The sequence below is a fragment of the Cydia splendana genome, chromosome 23, assembly GCF_910591565.1.
Source record: "Cydia splendana chromosome 23, ilCydSple1.2, whole genome shotgun sequence".
NCBI lineage: Eukaryota > Metazoa > Arthropoda > Insecta > Lepidoptera > Tortricidae > Cydia > Cydia splendana.
In genome coordinates this window covers 2,055,312-2,075,691 of record NC_085982.1, presented here as the reverse complement: position 1 = coordinate 2,075,691, position 20,380 = coordinate 2,055,312, and the positions used below count along the sequence as shown (strand labels likewise).

The 20,380-nt window shown below is 34.5% G+C and overlaps 1 protein-coding gene across 1 annotated transcript in view; it reads left to right on the top strand.

Moving 5' to 3' along the window:
* The first annotated feature begins 5,760 nt into the window (after positions 1 to 5,760).
* Positions 5,761 to 20,380, top strand: part of LOC134801709 (kin of IRRE-like protein 2) — a 65,777-nt gene continuing 51,157 nt past the window's right edge. The window contains exon 1 of the mRNA XM_063774307.1: positions 5,761 to 5,829. The gene's annotated coding sequence lies outside the window, so the exon portion shown is untranslated. The remainder of the gene's footprint in view (positions 5,830 to 20,380) is intronic.

Below are 20,380 nucleotides of genomic sequence, written 5' to 3'. Positions count from 1 at the left end.
TTTTAGATTATTTGATTATGATAAGAAATAAGAGCGAATAACAAGTTCACTACCAAGTTCCATACAAAATTTTTAAAAGCCAGTAACTTTGTAATAATTAAAAAAATCAAATGGAGGGGCATTACTGTGGTTAATATTTATATATGAAATTGCGTAAAAATATGTTCTAAAATGTTAATATCCAGAGAGGAAAAGGGAACTACGTTTGTTTGGAGAAGCGATCACGTGACATCGTCCCTTTTCCTCTTAGCAAATAATAAAAACTGACTAAGCGTTACTTTGTAGTTCAGAAAAAAACTGTAAAAGTACGGAACCCTCAAAGCGCGAGTTCGTCCCGTTTGACCGGTTTTAAACAAAGGCTGTCAAAAATTCTTTCAGTCGCTGACAATGTCTAATTTGTCATATTTCCGGCCGAGAGAATAATTTCAGGACACGACGTCAATTGTCAAAAATGACTTTTAAAATGTTTTGGGAGCGCCATGGCGATGGTGTTTTGTTTTTTAAATTATGTTTCATTTAGTGGGAGTTTTTAGGGTCGTTCTCTGCGAATGTAACTGGTTGCGTCTAATTTCCACGATTCTTTTCATACATTTTGTATGTCGCAAACATATTCTCAGAGAATGACACTTTTATGCTCTGGTCACACTTCTATAGTTTTTCTAGTTTGTTGTATACACATTTAATATATTTTTAGCATTAAAAAAGACTACGCGATCTTGACGTGTCTTTTAATTGAAAAACTCTGTTTAAAAATCAGTAACTATTACTTATGAAAGAGAATGTAAGTAATCGTATATGATTCATAATTGTTACATATTTGCCGTGACTTATTTTTTAAAAGTGTTTTGACGTGATAACGTCTTATAATTCTTATAAATCGATGAACACCGGTAGCATGCACGAAAAAGTGTCACGTTGTGGACAGATTTCCATGGTAACGTTGTGGACCGATCTCCATGGTAACGTTGTCGACAGATCTCCATGGTAACGTTACGGCCACGTTTTCTTATGACGTTATCACGCAAAATTATCGTCCGTAAGTCGTCTTTACAGACAACCATTTTTTTTTTCAATAAAAAGACACGTTCAAGATTGTTTACCTTTTTTCTAATACTAAAAAAACGAACTATACGTGGGAAGGGAACTAATATAACTTTTACTTCATGAGCAGCCCTTACAGATATTTTATAGGTTTTTTTTATGATAGTGATAATAAATGTTCATAAAACGAAGGAAATTGTGTTTTGTTTATGACATGTTAAATTAATTGTAAGTTATTTATCTGAATGGCAATAATAGGTAAGTACAGAACAATAATTATTAAACTAAGTCTTTATGTCTCCACGGGTTGGCTGGAAGATAGCTTTTTGGCGGTAAGATTGCTTGTTGTTACAGAATACTATTTTTCTGTACCGGAAAATATACCTACTTTTCTTCAACATTTGCTTCAAAACTCGAAATTTAATTTAATTGTCTTTGTAAGTGAACAAATGGAACTGCCGTATGACGATCTTCCCCGCCAAATGATTTTGTGCCGATCTTCACAACATTGACCTCACTGAAAATATTATAAGACTATAGTTCAACAATAACAAATAATAAAACGACTAAGCTATCGTTAGTAAATAAAACAATATCGGTTACAGTAACGAAACCCCAGCATCTTGGTATCAAACGATCTTGTTATCTTCATAAAATAACGGAATCGCTTTCTTTGAGTACACTCGAGTCGGACTCTTTGGTGAACCAGTATATGGATGAAGCGTCCATAGGCTAGGTTAACCGCATACAATCAAAGGCGTACTTGTTCCGTATAGTTGTTATGCGTTTGAATTTTTTACCGTGTCATGGGTGCCCATTAGGCCAAGCAATAAGAAGGTATAGAGGGAAATGCTACGAACACAATTTTTGACTCCGTAACTTCTTTTGGACTAGTTAGGTGGTGAACATATCAAAAGTACCCGGCCATAGCCCCGGTGCTGGGGGGTAGAGGGGGTAAGGTCTAATTTTTCGGTTTTTCACTTATATCCTGGAATTTGTGCGTCTAAGCGACATGACTTCTTAGACAAACCGAAAGCTGATAAAATTTGTTACAAGTTTTATATAGTAAATTTTTCGATATCTTGAATAGTTTTTGTGATATCCGCTCTTGAAAGTTTATTTAGGGCTATAAATAAGTATAGCCATTATAGGATAATTTTACATAGATCGACTTAGTCCCATAATCTCAGTAAGGCTTGTGTTGTGGGACTTGTGGGTACCAGATTGATTAAATAGGTATTTAGTTAAAACATCTGTAACTCAGCAACAAGTATTTGTAATGAACATAAATAAATGCCCTTACCGGGATTCGAACCCGGGACCTCCTGCTTTGTAGGCAGGTCACTACCGACTAGCCTAGGAGGCCGTTGTATCATTAAAATATATTTGTTTATTTCTGTTATTATTTTGTGGTGTCGATAGTTCATCAACAAATTGAACATAAAGTATAAGTACCTAAGTAAATATTCTTTATTTTGCACCAAAAAGTTAGAAAATTCATACAAAAATATATACAAGTTTAAGATTCGGTTGTTAGGCGTTCTTATCGTTAAAAAGAGATCTCTTCCAGACAACGTTTACGCTTTAAGTAAAGCTGTTGGAATCGCCTACATCGAAAAAGCTTCATGAATGCAACCCCCTGTATAAGTCGCCTCAGGCCACCCCTTTATGCAACTGACGCTTAAATGAAACTGAAATACTTAAAGCGATTAAAATATACTAGAAACCAGGAAACAGTTAATTTTAAAAATAGAATTATGTTTCAATTAAACAAATGTAATAATTAAAATAAACGAATGAAAATATTCAAAATACAGCTTTAAAGCTAAAATTCGCCAGTAACTAGCCACTTTTTTACTAAAAGTGGCCAGTTAATGGCGAATTACTCTGATTGAAGAATTTGAAAACGCAAGCTTTTCAAAATATTGACTTATCAATTTTAAAATTTCGTGGTTTTGTTTAGTAATATTTCCAAGCATTTTTTTAATATTTTGATAATCGATCGAGCCAGCGGGGTATAAGTACTACCTAAGCTTTATTTTATGTTTATGTACCAGAGTTGTTAACTTTTGTTGTATTGTCCACAGAAGTGACGCCTTTCTAAAATGTGTTTAAACCCACTTGATTCTTGAGAAATTTTGTAGATGCTTATTAAATTTTTGAAAGTTTTTAAAATGGCGGAAATATTGAGGTATGCGATGTCTACCTGCCCGATTCGAACTTCTAGAAACGATTAGGTCAAAATAAAACGATGTGTCAGTGTGAAAAGCGACGTTTTTGTTTGACGAAACGTCACATTTGACACTGACATATCTAATCCATATCGTTTCTAGATCTATTAAGTAAACAAATTTAGATATTTAGGCAGCTTAATTACGCAAGACTCCAGATGTACAGATGAAATAGTATCAAGGATAGCAATAGCGAAAACAGCTTTTAACGCCAAAAAACATTTGCTTAAGGCTAGGATCTCCAAGAGTACAAAAAAACGCCTAATTAATATATACATCTGGAGCATCGCTTTGTATGGGTGTGAGACGTGGACAATGCGGCAGAAAGATAGGAAACGATTAGAGGCTTTTGAGATGTGGTTGTGGAGAAGAATGGAGAGAATAAGTTGGACGGAGGAAAAAACGAACGAGGAAGTGCTGCAAATTGTTGGAGAGAAGAGAAACCTACTGAGGACCATAGAGAATAGACGAGGCAAAATGATAGGTCACTTGATAAGACACGACACTTTCTTTAAAACTATATTAGAAGGCAAGATTGAAGCTAGGAGAGGAAGAGGAAAACCACGAGCAAGCTATACACAACAAATAAAAGCAAAAGCAAATGTCGTGTCTTACAGGGACCTAAAAAATCTGGCCGAGGACCGCGAAAACTGGCGCATACTCCACCGACAAGAGCCATGCTATTAAATTTTGATGATGATGATGATCTATTAACTGACGTATCTTAAAGTTTGAATCGGGCCGTACAGCTGTTTTGCTATGTCTACAATTTCGGTATTTTTCATAAAAGTCATGGCTTAAAATAACGATTAGTTGTAAATACGTAGGTATACCTACAATCAAAGACATATTGTAACTTCGTATAAGACGAATAAAGTCTAAGGAAAAAACGTGCCTCGGAATCCAAGTAAAAGTCATTCTCGAATAGATGCCGCACACACTTTTAGCCTATCCTCGGCTGGATGGCGTGACGACACCGTTTCATATTTAACAATTTTAACACATAGATATCAGTGAATGAACATGGATCAAAATGATATAAAAATAATAAAATCATTTATCCATATATATACATTTTTTGATAACTTTATACGTTTTCATTTTGAGTTTTAGTCGTGTGTCGATAGATGGCAGTAAATTTACAGTGACTACAAAATTTACAATTACAGGACCCCTCTATACTATCTATTCTTTTTGCTACAATGTAGGTTGTTCTACTAACAAGCTGTTATTAAATGAATGCTCTTCATTATCATTATATATCTATATCTCGTCATAATACATAATTACTTGCAATATTATACATTGCATTAACAATGCTTATAGGAAACCAAACAATAATACTAGGTACTTATTTAAAATGGAATACATTAATACTGTGATGTAATGAATAACGTTTTATCATAATTATACATAACAATATTAATCATAGCCATTTCATGCAATGCTAATGTATTTGAGCGTTTTCCAAAAAAAATGTACATTTCATTCATGTCTTCAAAATATTGGCTCCTTGGGCTTATTTTACTCAGAATCATTTGGACATTCACGCCTCATTCATGAAAAAATGTGTCCCTAAATGTTGTGTGAAAAATTTTTTTTTCCAGTGTGTCACGTTCATACAAATAAAAAAAAATATTCATACAAAAATGTGACGATCTGGAAAGGAAATCTTGGGACACATTTTTTCATGTATGAGGCGTGAATGTACAGTCGACGTCAAAAATATGTTTACACTTTTGCACCCTACTCCTTTGTAATAAGGCAAAAATTGTAAACATATCTTTGACCTCGACTGTACAAATGATTCTAATTAAAATGAGCTCAAGAAGTCAATATTTTGAAGACATGAATGAAATGTATTTTTTTTTTGGAAAACGCACATTCACCGCAGCTACCAAAAACATTAACCCCCTTATTCATATGCTAAAAACAGAATAAAATAAATATTTTATTGGGGCTTCCATACAACAAACGTTGCGTAATGGTACTTACGGATCCCTTCGTGCGCGAGTCCGACTCGCACTTGGCCGGTTTTTTTTTACAAACGTTAAACTGGCAGCTACCCTAACGATAATTTGAGTTATTTACTTGTGAAATGTTATACCATTTTTACTATTTTGTTTTCTAATTTTCGTATCTAATATAAAAATGCCAGTTTTTTTTATAGGCATCATAATCTTGTTTTCATACTTTTGGCCTGTGCACAAACCAGCAACGGCATTCAAAATTTCGAACCACCGCTTTTGAATTTCGAACGTCCAAACGCGTTCACCCCGCTCCGATCCAGGCGCGACCCTGCAGGCTCACGCAGTCCGGGCATCTCTGCGCAGCCTCCCCCCCACCCACCAAGCCTCCAGAACGCCAGCAGCGCCCGCGCGCGACGGACGTACCGTGGCGTCCTAAACCACCTGTGGCTCGAGAGAGACAAAAATTGTGTGTGTTCGATATTCGATTTTGTTTTTGGATTACAGTGTTTATGGTGAATGAATGAGTGTATGTGACCGGTAAGGATTTCCGTTCGATACCAGTTTGTGTGGGAACGTGTTTTTCGTGAGTTTCTAATTGTTTATTTTTTATTTGTTTTAATTCGTTTATGTTTCTCACGGTGTTTTTATATTCGATAGGTAATATTGTTGGTCATTGGCATAATGTTATTGATAATATTTATTTACATATGAATAATACTATAGTAGGCAGATTTTAGTAAGGATAGTTTGAGATGCGTTTAAGCCTACAATACATTTACAATCAGAACATGATACATGTAAAAAAATTAATGGAAAATAATACATAAATGTGTAAAACTGTGCAGTTAGTGTATAAAACATATGAACGCCAGACTTGGCGGTTTTTTTTTTTCTCAGTGGGGGGTATCCGTAAGTAAATAAGTGGTTGTTATAAAAATAAAAGACAACTTGTGACGTAGGTAACTACAATTTTATGTAGTTTTTAAACACTTAGGTACTTATTCGATTTAAAAGTGTAAATATAGCTAAGTAAGTAGGTACATTAAATAAGAATCGAATAAGTAGTATGATTAAAAATTCTCTGATAGGATAGTAAAATAATGTAGAAGATAACCGAACTAGGTGAGTTGGCAAATAACATAACATATAGGTACTTAAACAAATAATAATAAAATAAGTAGGTAAGTCTGTATATTGATCACATAGGGGGCTATTCATAAATTACGTCATTTCGAATTAGGGGGGGGGGGTCTGGACATCGGATGATGGTAGCATGACGTAGGAGGAAACGGGGTCATTCGAAGATTTTTGGATGATGTTAGGGGGGGGGGGGTCGAAAATCGTTTAAATCGATGACGTAATTTATGGACAGCCCCTAGGTACCTAATCTCTTGGCAACAAAAGTAGCTTTGCTTACCTTATTGAAAATTACGACGGTGGCAAACGAGCATAGGTATGTTAGTGCTGATGTGAAGTTGGCACCGTAGCCTATGAACATTTTCAACTCCATCAAAAGTGAATATATTAAGACGAAACAGGAGCTGAGTTTTAAATATTTTAGGTAAATATACCCGTCTCGCTAACGGAAGCGGCACCTAAAAGTAGTGCGATAAGGACAAGGCGAAAAATCCTGCGTAAAAATCTCAAAAATCGAGGTTTCGTACTCCTCTGTTTCCTCCTCCAAAACTTAACCAATCGTAACCAAATTTGGAAATCTAAATGATTATGAAATTATCTGTGTCGGACCGTTTTGCTTTTTTGGCTAATTGATATCAGTTTTGAATACCACGCCTCTCATTGCGGCATAGTCAATTAGGCCATTTTGGCCATTTTTGAAGGGCTCATAGCGCCTTAAAAAACAAAAATATCAAAAAAAGCAAAACGGTCCGACACAGATATTGACAAAATTAATCTGTGTTGAAAAAATCATTGCTCTAGCTTCAAAAACCACGGAGGAAAGCGAGGAGTGCGTTTGTATGGAGAAATGACCACTCCCGTTGGCTCTTAAGGCAAAACCGACATTGTGGGCGAAAACATACCTCTTGATGCAAGCGTCCTTAGACTACTTTGTCCACGTGTCCACTTACTGTCAGCCCCCCATAATTTTCCATTAAAACCCTAGAGTTTAAATATAAAAACATGACTCAATTATAAAACTATGCGTGACATTACATATTAATGATTCATTGAGATATTTCAACTACCCGCAGGAAACGACTGTGAAAAAATGTCGCGTTCCATCTAAATTCATACTTCCGACATTCTTCAAATAACTTCAGAGTGAATGTTTTTTTTTTATTAAATTACAATTAGTTAGTTTTTTTAGGGTTCCGTACCCAAAGGGTAAAACGGGACCCTATTACTAAGACTCCGCTGTCCGTCCGTCCGTCCGTCCGTCTGTCACCAGGCTGTATCTCACGAACCGTGATAGCTAGACAGTTGAAATTTTCACAGATGATGTATTTCTGTTGCCGCTATAACAACAGATACTAACAGAATAAAATAAAGATTTAAGTGGGGCTCCCATACAACAAACGTGATTTTTGACCGAAGTTAAGCAACGTCGGGCGGGGTCAGTACTTGGATGGGTGACCGTTTTTTTTTTGTCATTTTTTGCATTATGGTATGGAACCCTTCGTGCGCGAGTCCGACTCACACTTGCCCGGTTTTAGGTATTAGTTTTAGTTTTGTAGGCAGTTTAAATTTTAGGTTACTTTTTATTGTAAGTTTGTTGTTTAAATAAATATTCAAAATTATTTATTACTGATAAAAAAATTGTTAGTTATCATTAAAAGAACCGGATAGAGATACTTATCTGTCGACCGGTCTGGTCTAGTGGATAGTGACCCTGTCTGCTAAGCCGATGGTCCTGGGTTCGAATCCCAGTAAGGGCATTTATTTGTGTGATGAACACTAATATTTGTTCCTGAGTCATGGTTGTTTTCTATGTGTATAAGTATGTATTTATCTATACAAGTATGTATATCGTCGCCTAGTACCCATAGTACAAGCTTTGCTTAGTTTGGGGCTAGGTTTGATCTGTGTAAGATGTCCCCTAATATAAAAATATATAAATAATATCTTGTAGAATTAAGACTACTGTGGACGAAAGCTTCTCCATAGAAACGTAGTACCATTTTCCTTCCTGGTACCTAATTGACATAATGGAAATTATGGAAACCCATTGACGTTTTCAGATTTTTTGATTTTTATAAGTTAGGAGCAAAAAAAAAATTCCATACAAATTTTTAAAAGGAGGTTAAATAATTACTTACTACACTTCGTTTTTTTTCGCATTAAATAAGGTACGCGATCTTAACGTGTCTTTTTATTGAAAAACACTTTTGAAAAATAAGTCACGGCAAATATGTACATACCTATGTAACAATTATAAATCATTTACTTCTTTTTGTTAACATAAGTAATATCTATATCTAGTTATCATTTACTTCTTTTTGCTAACATAAGTTAAATACTTAGTTACGGATGTAGTGCATAATTATATTAATTATTTCCATCGTATTTTCACGGAAACGTACAAACGTGTCTTGATATTTCAGTCAGTCTCGGTACAAAAGTACTGAGGTTGACTGACGTAGCATGACAAATACGAACGTTTCCGAGAAAATACGATGGAAAACAATTATGCACTACTTACATCTGTACTAATTTTTAAAAAGCCTTTTTCAATAAAAATACACGGCAAGATTGTTTACCTTTTTTCTAATGCTAAAAAAACGAAGCAGACTTTGACCTTTGAACTATTTTAATTTGTTTATCGATGAAAATGAGAATATCCAACTCTGGACAATTCCAATTAAATTCGTACAATATTACATTACAGGTTTTATCGGTAATTGTGGGCGTTTGTCTGTTCCATGTCACCATGATCCATCTGGTTTCGTATCAGTCATGTCATGAATAATAATTCAAATGCTGTTTGATTTGAAATTTGGTAATAATGATGTGTTTTGGCGTTTTGACCTATCATCAGGCTTTTAAAGACTAGCCTAGTTGGCAGTGACTGCCTATGAAGCTGGCGGTCTTGGGTTCAAATCCTAGTAAGGGGTCATCCATTAATTACATCACACGTTTAGGGGGAGGGAGGGGGTCAAGAAAATGTGACATGATGTGACAAGGGGGAGGGGGGCTCATAAACTTTGTGACGTCACTTTAACTTCATCAGTAACCGAAAATGTATTTAAATTATTTTATACGTTATCATTTAAATAACAAGGTTTTCAAACGATAATCGTTTTTCTTCGTTTAATTTAATTTCTTAATCAGTTTTGGGTTATAAAATTACTAATATTTCTTTTCTCACACCAGGGGGGAGGGGTTTGCCAAATGTGACCAAGTGTGACAAGGAGGGGGGGAGGGGTAAAAAAACCTTGAAATTCGTGTGACGTAATTAATGGATGACCCCTAAGGGCATTTATTCATGATATTCTCAAACTAATGGTTAGCAATAAATACAATGCTAAAGGCTTGTTCTATTAGAATTGTTGCCATTAATAAATGACAAAAATGGTGACTTCGTTTCAATAAATTACCTACATACTTATTATGACCATAATATTAAATGAATATTGCAAAAACTAGGTGTTAGACGAAAACGATTCTGGGTTCTTTAGAAAATCATAAATTTTCACTTAACACGAAGCACCTTAATGAAACGCTTGCGTAATATATGCAATGTGAAATTCAATTATTTTCATATACCATAAACAAGTAAGGCTCATAATATGTAGACTATAAAATGCAACATAATATCTAAGTACTCTGGTATATCATAAATAAGAGTGGTCGAGTATAAAAGCTGCTTACTGCATACTTATGGAACACTAAAAGTATAGTAAGGTTAGTGAAGTATAAATCATTATTTAACTCTAGGAATTAAGTCCGCCATTTTTTTTTGGAGTTTGTAAACAAAGTTTTAGATATACCGAGTAAATAAAATTAAAAACAACTATATGTTGTGCAATAAAACTAATTGTGAATGTAAATATTGTGGTATTCTGGAAAACAAATAATTTTCTGCATTTTATTGACTGCACAAAATGCGTTTATCACAAAGCCGCAACAAAAATGGAATGATAATTGTTGTACAGATGTAGTGCATAATTATTTTCCATCGTATTTTCACGGAAACGTACGAACGTGTCTTGCTATTTCAGTCAGTATCGGTACAAAAAGTACTGAGGTTGACTGAAGCATGACAAATACGAACGTTTCCGAGAAAATACGATGGAAAACAATTATGCACTATAGTTCGTTTTTTTTAGCATTAGAAAAAAGGTAAACTATCTTGACGGGTCTTTTAATGGGGTTGGCAACTGTCAAAGGTTTGCCTAGATGGCGCCATCATAGCTTGCCCCTTTTTCTATGAGATTTGGCTTAAAGAGCTGGCATCCAGGGTATTAAAAAAACAAAAATTTGACACAATTCTAGGGATTGACGTGGCAAGCTATGATGGCGCCATCTGCTAAAAACTTCCACCGGCCAACCCCATTGAAAAACACTTTTTAAAAATAAGTGTCGGCAAATATGTAACAATTATGAATCTAATTTGATCATTTATATTCTTTTGCTTTCATAAATAATAGGTAAGTATTGATTTTTAAAAAGCGTTTTTCAATTAAAAGACATGTCAAGATCATTTACCTTCTTTCTAATGGTAAAAAAACTAACTATACATTATATATACAATATTGCATGTCATGTTGTATTGATCAATGTGGTTTAATAATATAGTATTATAACAAACGTAATTTGCTATGTTATATAAGTATAGCAATAATGGCAACACAGTAGCTAAGTGCACTCACTCAGTTGCCAAGATGGATGAATAAAATGATAAAAAAGCAAAACTACTTATCGTAAGTAAAAAGCTGACTGCTGTCACTTGTCATTTTTAATGGGCAGTAAGTATAAGAGGTTTAAAAGAATGCTGTAAGAAAAATACAAAAAAGTTCTTACCAACTTAGTTACTATATATACACGGTGTGGCCTGTAACACGAGCAAAGAATTAAAACATAGATGGTACTCCTCAAACGGTGACACTTTTGTTCAACAACTTTTAAAAATTATGAAGTATTTAGACTCCCTATTTTTCATACAAAATAAATATTATCTTCAATGGACGCCATCGCCACGCCATATTAGTGTGATTGACGTTGCTTGTCACGCCTTAAACATAACAAAATTCGCAATACATTACGTCTTAGAATAAACTTTAAAGTGTAATAAAAATCAAACCACAAGTTATTTTTAAAAGTCACTGAACAAATGTTGGTCAGTATGATGAGTACAGCCTACAGTTTAATTTTTTGCTCATGTTACAGGCCACACCCGGTATATATACTTAACTAGAGTAGGTATATATTATCAGGCCGCCTAGCATGAGTTGCGTTCTCAGACCAAGAAAAGTCTGCACCGATTTTGATAGCCCACGCAGTGCAAGTGTTACTTATACATCATAATTTCATAGACGCACAGAATAAATAATAGCATTAGGTAAAGAAGACTCACTCTCTAACAAAACGCGTCTGTTACGATCAGGACAGATATGGCCGCTAGGTAGCGACAGCGCGCGCGGCTTATGGCTAGCCACCAAAATTGGTGTGAAACGGATGTAACCTGTAAGCTTGTAGCAAAGCGACGAAATCGCGGAGTGAGCCACGCCTGATAGACGTTTGACGTTTAAAATAACACTTGCATTGCGTGGGCTATCAAAATCGCTACAGACTTTTCTTGGTATAACCCTATAACCTCTAGCCAGCCACAGATCAAAAGTTGCCAAGACAATACAGTAAATACATATGATTACGCGAGTCTTTACTTGAAGTCGCGCAAGATGTATGGAGTCGCGCGCGAGAACGCCACTCATGCTAGAAGCTGCTAGCAAGTCAGGTGTATTACTTAGGTAGTTATCTTAGTTATTTTAGTCAACCAATAAGTAGGTAATGAGGTTTAAAAAGTAACTAATTTCAGATTGCGTTCTTATTCTGATATCGACATAAAATAATATAATATGGACCTTACTAAGTGTAACTAAGTAGGATTAATGCAAATTAGTAGCACTTACACTATGTCATATCCATTTGCATATCATTTAAGATAGGATATAAGTAGCGAAGCAGAAGAAACATACTGCCCGATTCGAACTTTATGATACGTCAAATATTACGTCTAGATACGATATGGATTATGTCAGTGTCAAAAGTGACGATTTTGTTTGAAGAAACGTGTTGAAAAACATTGTGTGTAACTCCGTGGGTAGAAATATTGGAAACTCGAGTCTACCATTCATCCCATATAATCTTGCCAAAGTGATAAGTAAAGACACTTGGTAGCCATGGTCAACGGCCAACCAGCCAGTATCTATATCGAGATGGACCGGTTGCCCATCCGGTGCAAGGCTGGGAACGCAGGGATATGGTCGATTAACATGAGAGCCTGTTTTGTATAGTTTATTAAACTAGTAGGAATTGGTATTGAAAAAGATATGGTTACAATTAAATTTAAGCAGCCGCCATAAAATAGAAGTTACTCATACAAGAATATTCAAGTAACATATTATAACTATGTCTGATAGTTTACGTTGCTAGAAATTGTAATATAAAGAAATTAAATCGAGTAGAAATTTTAGAGTTAGACCAAGAAAAGTTTGCAGCGATTTTGATAGCATACGCAGTGCAAGTGTTATTAAATATGTCATAATTTCATAGAAGTTTGACGTTTAAAATAACACTTGCCCGTCTGTGCTATCAAAATCGTTGCAGACTTTTCTTGGTCTAACTCTAGAAGTGCTGGTTTCGTTTTGAGGAAAAAACATATTTCGGTATTTTTGCAATAGTTATTTACGATACAAGTGCGGAAAAGAGGAAATTCGAAACTAGTGGCGATAAATTAAAACACGACCGAATGGAGTGTTTTAAATCGACACGAGCTGCGAATTACCTATTCGCACGTGTATCGTAAGTACAACGTTTTACAGTACATATGGCCCTTTAAACTTTTGACATCGCACGAAAAGTGCTATTTTACGCACTAGTGCGGGGAAATAGGACCATATGTACCTACTGTAAATCAATTTTACACACGTAATTTTTGTTACTAAGCATGAGTGATTGGTAAAAAAATGAATGTTTATAAAGACTGTTAACACGATATTTTTTTAAGTAACTTCCAATAGCACCAGTAGGTAAACAATCTTTTTTATCCGTTAAAAAAGTCTGTAACAAATCACGCATTTTTGTCATCCATCTATAAATACTGGCGACTCTTGGTCCCCGGGGGACGCACGTGCTGCCCCATTTTGGAGTAACGCGTTGGTCCTCTTAAAATATTCACCGCTATTATAGATGAATCATCGAGAGCGTGGAATTGCATATGTAGTAGTATTGTTTGTTTACAGGCTTAGAGGATATAACCAACGGAGACGCCATGTCTAAAATTTTCGGTACAAAATAGTCTGCCGTTTTTTGCGGGGGAGGGGCACATCAAATGTATAGGTACGTCATGTCAGATAAACGTCAGTCCATACATATGGTTGACATGTGGTTGACCATTGGCCGCCTATTATCGACAGAGGGGAACGCCTGTTAATGGCGGCTCCATTGTTAATTACTCCGAGTTTACAGGCATTCTATATTTGAATTTTCTATTTTCTTGTACTATCAGCATACAACCACTACAAATGCAATTCCATCTTCTCGATAATTCAACTATACGAATGTGTTATGCTCAACCGAAAACTTTATGTACGGTCAAGAAATTTGATTTCAAGCCTCAATTTATAACCTCAAAAGTAGTAGTAACTTTTTTGTAGCTAACTTTTTTGTAGGTAATTATGCACTGTATTTTGTGTCGTTTACATATTATTGTACCGAAATACATATTAGACATCATAGGAACTTTTGAGGTTAGAAATATTGTAATTTTAACCTTAACTTTACCTTTCAGAATTTTTCATCGAGCGTGCTCGTGTCGCCGGAGTTACACGAAGTTTTGTCTTATTTTCAGACTGTGATTGCTTTATGAAATAAAAGAACATATACAAGGTATATAAACATGTCAAAAACAACATACTTAAATATACTTTAATGATTAAATTTTTATCAGACCGCGGCGAAATGAGCCCGATTTTGTCTTATATATCAGTCTACGGTGGTTAAAGGGTTAAAAAAACGGGCTATAGCGAAAATGACAATCTTACATTGACAAACGCCAAAAGTAAAAATGTATCGGAAAGACAGATGCTACGAAAAGTCACGATACATTATTTAAGTTTCGATTCGTTTATAGAAAACAGGAAACGGAACTTAAATATTGTATGGAAATGATTACGTGTCTATATGGCTGCGTCTTAGAGGATATAAACAAAAGGAGTAGCCATTAACAGGCGTTCCTGTCGAAAATAGGCGGCCAATGGTCATACACAATGTATGGACTGACGTTTATCTGACATGGCTATTTTTACGTTACGTAAGGCGTCTCCGTTTGGTTATGTCCTCTAAGGCAGTGGTGGGCAAACTTTCTTCATGGGGGGCCAGAAAGTTTAGGAAATTTAAGTGGAGGGCCAGAATTGTAGCCAACATTTATTTTGATTTGCGATAATCCGGACCGGCGGCGGGCCGGATAAAATCCATTCGCGGGTCGGAGCTGGCCCGCGGGCCATACTTTGCCCACCACTGCTCTAAGGGCTGCGGATGCGTAGCGAGGGATGTGTTTGTTAAGACGCATCTCTGGTGGAAACGTAGCCTAATTACAAATAATTGTTTCAAAACAAATTCTCATTTAACAATAATTATAACAATATCTAATTAACAAATTTATCCAAGCGCCGACGACAAAAAAACGGGTAAAATCACTCCCGCTTCGCAACATCTGCTATCATATTCAACACTTTATTCCCTCGATATAAAGTCTATTTTATTTCATACAAGACATTTATAGGCCAAGTCAGATCTGTCCTCTTATCAGGACAATTCGAGATTTAGTTATGCGATCAGTTTCCGATATGATACTGATCTGAGTTTCAAAAGTGACATTTCTTCAACCAAATACGTCGCTTTTGACACTGACAGATTAATATCATATCGGAAACAGGTCGAATAATTAACACTCGAATTGGCCCGACTGAAACGTCGCTCTTGACACTGCTAGATCAATATTATATCAGAAACAGATAGAATAAGTATAACTTGAATTGGGCTGTGTGTGTTATGTATTTAGGCGACATATGTTCCCCATATGGCTCGGCGGGAGAGTTCGGTCAGTGCGGTTAGGTTGTAATTGAGCTTCGACGTTAGTTTTAATGATATTGTATGAATATAGTAGTTTATTGGTTAATTTTATGTAATATATGTGTGGGTTATTGTAGTTAAACCAGAAATATAGTTCCGAGAAACATATACAGTGTGGAAAGATAAGTCGGGCCCTGGAGGGAAACTACCTTAAATCCTTAAGCTGGCTCATTTTACTTAAAGGAGACATTCCTTTATTTTTAAAAAGAAACAAAACTGCATTTCAAGATTTTTCTTTTTTTCTTCAATTTGGCTTGTCTTAAAAAAATCTTGAGTACTAAATATTAGATTTTATGGATATTTTATAAGACAGACGAGTGTAAGACCTAATGTTTCTTGGAGAAATGTTATCATTAACATTAACTGTATCGACTAGTAGAATAAAATTGCGAGTGTTTATTTTTTGGAATTTTTAGTGGGTTCGAGTTCCGGGCGAGGCAAGCGAGTTTTAGAAAATCTTTGAATGCAGTTTTGTTTCTTTTTAAAAATAAAGGAATGTCTCTTTTAAGTAAAATGAGCCAGCTTAAGGATTGAAGGTAGTTTCCCTCCAGGGCCCGACTTATCTTTCCACACTGTATATGTTATTGTAAATATGTGTCATATATTTAAATTAATAAATAATATACATAAAATGTGACGTATAGGTACTACATATCTTGTCATTTTGACGAGTGTACAAAGGTGTAGGTACAGTATCTGCAATAATTTGTTAACAACGAAGGCCGCAAAAATATCTGACACGATCTTATTTGTAGAGCCATAAAAGCGTGTCACAAATTTTTGCGGCCTCCGAAGAGTAACATATTTTTGCGGCCTTCGAAGAGTAACATATTTTTGCGGCCTTCGAAGAGTAACATATTATTGCAGGTGACTGTACAAACAGCAACATTCCTAACTGTACATCGATGGACCTTATTACAAAATGCATAAGGTCCAGCGATGTACAGTTAACAGTGTGGGCGATGGTACCTTATATTTAAATTAAAAACCATTTTTGAATCATCGTTTTTACCGAAGTCGACTTAACAATTTTTCACCATGGGTCTCTTTATTCTTCAAAAACTGATTGGAATAAAGTAACATTTTGTCCAAGAGAGGGGCAAATTAATGTTTCACTCAGTAGCAAAGTTTGTCGTAATGCTTAAGATTCCAATTTTAAAGAAACGTGTAAAAATTCAATATAGTAAGTACAATTTTGCATTGGCTTACTATTACCCTGTATATATGTTGGGCGTTTTCAGAAATAAATATCGAAAACCCGATTCTCACAGATCCCGGTGTTTTTGGGTTCTTTCAACTCAGAATCACTAGCATATTCAATTCTGATGATAAAATAAAATGTCCCAAAAAAATTTATGAAAATTGTACATTCCACTAAGTCACGCACATACAAGTGAAAATTTTTTTCATACTAAAACGTGACGTAATGGAATGGACATTTTGGGACATGTTTTTTTAATGGTGGGATGGAGAATGCTGTCGATTCTGAGTACAATGAGCCCAAGAACGTCCAGATGTGAAAGAATCAGGTTTTCAATATTTATTTCTGAAAACGCCCAGTTTGCAGACTGCTACTTAGGTAAAAAATACATTTATAAAATATAGTAATTTGCTCCTGTATCCTGTATATAAAACATATTATAACTCATTACTCGTAAAATCATCTCGTAAACCCTCCTTACTTCAAATAAATCGCTATAAACAAATACCTTCAGCAAAATAAACATCTTATCTTGTCATTAAAGAGTTCTTTGATTCCCGGGTAAATATTACATTTGAATTTCCGATGTATTTTCATTAAAACCTAATGTTTTTCAAGAAAAGAACATGTATTTTAAGCTTTATCAAAATACATTTTCGGTTAAAAATAATGTATTCAACATTATTTTTAACCGAAAATGTATTTTAATCTTTTCCTTTTAAGATATGGCAGAATTTATACTCTGTATCTTTCGGTATTTAAATAAAAGTAAACAAAATCTACCCTCAAATGGCTCCTTAAGCCAGTGTGGTTAGATGAAAACATTACACGATTAAATAACGTAGGTTAAAGTCAGGTCGTTCAGTGACAGATCCAGGTGGTTTTGTATTTGGTTGGTTAACCAAAAAATGTTATAACTACCCGAAAATGTAAAAATTGATTGTTTACTTTTATTTAAATACTTACCTAAAGACTAATACTACACTATAGACCATAGGTCAGTTTACCTTATGATAATGTCTGATGGATGTTTTATAATTATTTTACTGTATTACACGAAAATATTGGGATGTACAATCAAAGAATTTAATTTTCGTACGTACAGTAACAATCAATATGTAAGTCGCTAAAGTCTATTTCAATAGAACTTGCTAACTATGTAAACAAACAACTTAACTTTGTTGTATCACTGTTTCTCTTTGAATTTTCACACCACCTCATCAAATACCATTGAAACCATACACATATACACTATTGAAACGGGCCGTTCCGTAAAATACATAAATATATAACTGTATCTTGGATATTTCATTAAAAGTTTAAAATGGGTTCATAAGTTAGGTTATTAGGACCTGTTGGAATGACGGTTTTGTTTCTTTTAAATTCTACAATTGTCTATGATGGGTAGTGTTGTGACTAAAGTTTGTGATATAAACCCGCTACACACTACCCAACCCACGCTCTGTACCTACCGCCGCGGTTATAAAATACATCAATACATCATTCTTAAGTAGGTACTAATTTGTCTTCTGGTCGTGATTAAACAAATTAAAAATAAGTAACTACTTGTTTTTTACTTTTGGTATTTTATTATTCGATATGGTTTGACATTAGTAAAGTAGTAAGTAGGAGTCTTGCCCATCACTAGTAAATTCATCATTCAGAGACAATTTCAATATGGCGGTTTGTTTACATAGTTAGCTATAAGTTCTATTGAAATAGACTTTAGGGACCTATATTGTCACTGTGAAAAGGTACAAAATGCTACTGAAATTAATTTCTTAAACTGTGCATTGGACAACTGAGTTTTCAAAATGAATAAAATAAATTTCTTATGGTGTATACCGTCAGGTGAAAACGAAAACTCACTAATTACCATCACAAGTTCATAGCCATCATAGTTAGCCGTATTACTACTGGAATAAGGTTAATTTTTGTTTAATTATTTTCTAGTAAGTAATAGTGAGTTTTGGTTGTCACCTGAATTTAAAAATTCTTGGGTACTAGTTTGTGTACTAAGAACTATGCCTTGAGCTTTGACTACCCAAGTAGCATGGAAGTGTCGGCAACATCAATATACCAGCCAATTTAGAACTTAGAGTGATTTAAGGGACGTATAAGAGTGTCAGAAAAGATTTAAGCTGTATAAAAGGTATTTTACAGACATTATACAGCTCAAGCTGTATAAAATCATTATAAAGGATTCTGCGGAAGCATGGGGTGCTTTATCAGAATATAAAAAATCTACTATAAAACGAAAAGTGTTGTGAGACACTACAAGCTAATTCTATCGTAAAAGCTGTATACAGGCTGTATTGTAGTAACACTTGGCACTTTTAGCTGTACAAAAGTATCTGTCAACTCCGTTTTAAAACTTTAAGTGTTGTGAAACACTACAAGCTAATTTTATCGTAAAAGCTGTATACAGGCTGTATTGTAGTATCACTTGGCACTTGTAGCTGTACAAATGTATCTGTCAACCCCGTTTTAAAGCTATTTCTTATGGCGTAATTTTACTCTCCTATAAGAATAGTAGTTGTATAACTTCTGTCTGTAAGGTATTTTAAAACTAAACGAATAAATGGCAGCTATAGTACAGCTTTTTTCTGTATTACTGACAGAGTCGCTTATAGCAATCTTTTGGCGTGATTTTACACCCGTATAAGTATAGTAGTATAATGATTTCTGAAAATAAGTGTATTATAATACTAAAGGAATATATGACAGTTACAGTACAGGTTTTTTATTTGTTATACGGATCTCGAAAGAGAATTATAACTTATGTACGGAGAACCGAAATACAGCCAAACGAATACAAATAATCTATTATAAAGCTGTTTTAATTGCAAAAGCTGTAAAAGACACTCCATTTATTACACAGCACAGCTACTAAGATTATAATGCTCTCCAACTATCCTGTAGGCTGTTTAAAAATTGTCGCCATTTTCAATGAAAAATAAAACTTATTTGTAAATATAATTAACGAAATACTTGCAAATATTTAGCAGACTAACGCCGTGTTATGATTACCAGCTAAAATAAATTGACTTTAGCCTTAGAATTAATATTTATAAATACTTTTGATATTCTAACCTTAAAAATAAACACAAACTTTACCGATTTTTGATATTTTCCTTATGGTTTCTCTTTGTTATTTTGCAGGCGCGTGAATATTTTGCCAGAAAAGATACACAGGTTCACAATAAATAATAATCAGCACTTACCAATAATATAATATTCCACTCAAGTCCTGTATAATATTTACTTTTACTTTTACCATCCACTATAACACTTTATTGTCGCCATTACTATATTACGAATTAACAAGATTAAGCCATTTTAGTTTCTTAAATGATTATTTTTCTCTTGTAATTCTTTTTAAAAACTCATTTAAAATTTATATTCTTATATCGTACTTATAAGAGATTATCTGTAATGTTAAGGTTTCCTGTTACACCGAAATATAACTGTAATGCAGCTATTATGCAGCTTATGTATTGCTTATACAGCTACTCTACAGCTCTAATAACGCGAAAGGCTGTATAATTTGGGCCCTTTTTTAACTTATAAGGGCTGTATAAGCGCTTATACAGCCTTTGTACAGCCTAACTGTACAGCTTATAGTA